Source organism: Frankliniella occidentalis, unplaced genomic scaffold, assembly GCF_000697945.3.
Source record: "Frankliniella occidentalis isolate FOCC.00 unplaced genomic scaffold, Focc_3.1 Scaffold6, whole genome shotgun sequence".
NCBI lineage: Eukaryota > Metazoa > Arthropoda > Insecta > Thysanoptera > Thripidae > Frankliniella > Frankliniella occidentalis.
The window spans coordinates 2598287-2599019 of record NW_026267136.1 but is presented as its reverse complement, the minus strand read 5'-3'; positions in this window follow the sequence as shown (position 1 = coordinate 2599019).

Below are 733 nucleotides of genomic sequence, written 5' to 3'. Positions count from 1 at the left end.
GAAAAGGTTAAATTGATCTTCATCGTGGATGCAGGTCATCATACGACGAGTGCGCGGCTGGTGAAAGTTCTGTGGTCGACTTACGGTTTCTGGGTTTCTGTAATAATTACTGTTTTTCGTTCCCGTCTTTTAATGTTGTATTGCTCTTCCTTCCCTCTCTCCATACTCACCCTTAGCTCGCCCTCCTCTTCTGCCGTCGACTTTTGCCCATTGTATACGATGCATATCTCGATTGTCACCCCCCCCCTTCTCTACCCCTCGCCACCCATAACCTTCCCCCCGATTCGCTTTATGATATCCGTGTATCGCCGTATAAGCCAGCGAGCTTGCTCGGCACGAACGATCTCCGGGACCGATTTCGGAAAACGCCATCTTCTGTTCATTATCGCCCTCATTGTTTGCCAGTTAGCTGCTTGGCTAATGGTTGGCCAGCGGGCTGCTAGCAGTAATATGCCATCCCTCACGCACGTGCGGCGACTCACGCGACATGCAGCAATAGTTAATAACGCGCAAAAATTAGAACGATTTGCTGAATTTAAGATCCGGAAATTCTATGTGCTGCAGGGTGCGCCTCAGTGCCTCACTCGGTCTCACTTTACCATAGCTACGAAATAAAAACGATTTGATTACCTTTTCCCTGCTTTTAAACCATGGATCGCTCTCATGATTAATCGGTGTTACGACAAACGGATTGGGGCAGACTTGGGTTACACCCACCCCGTCTCTTTTTTCA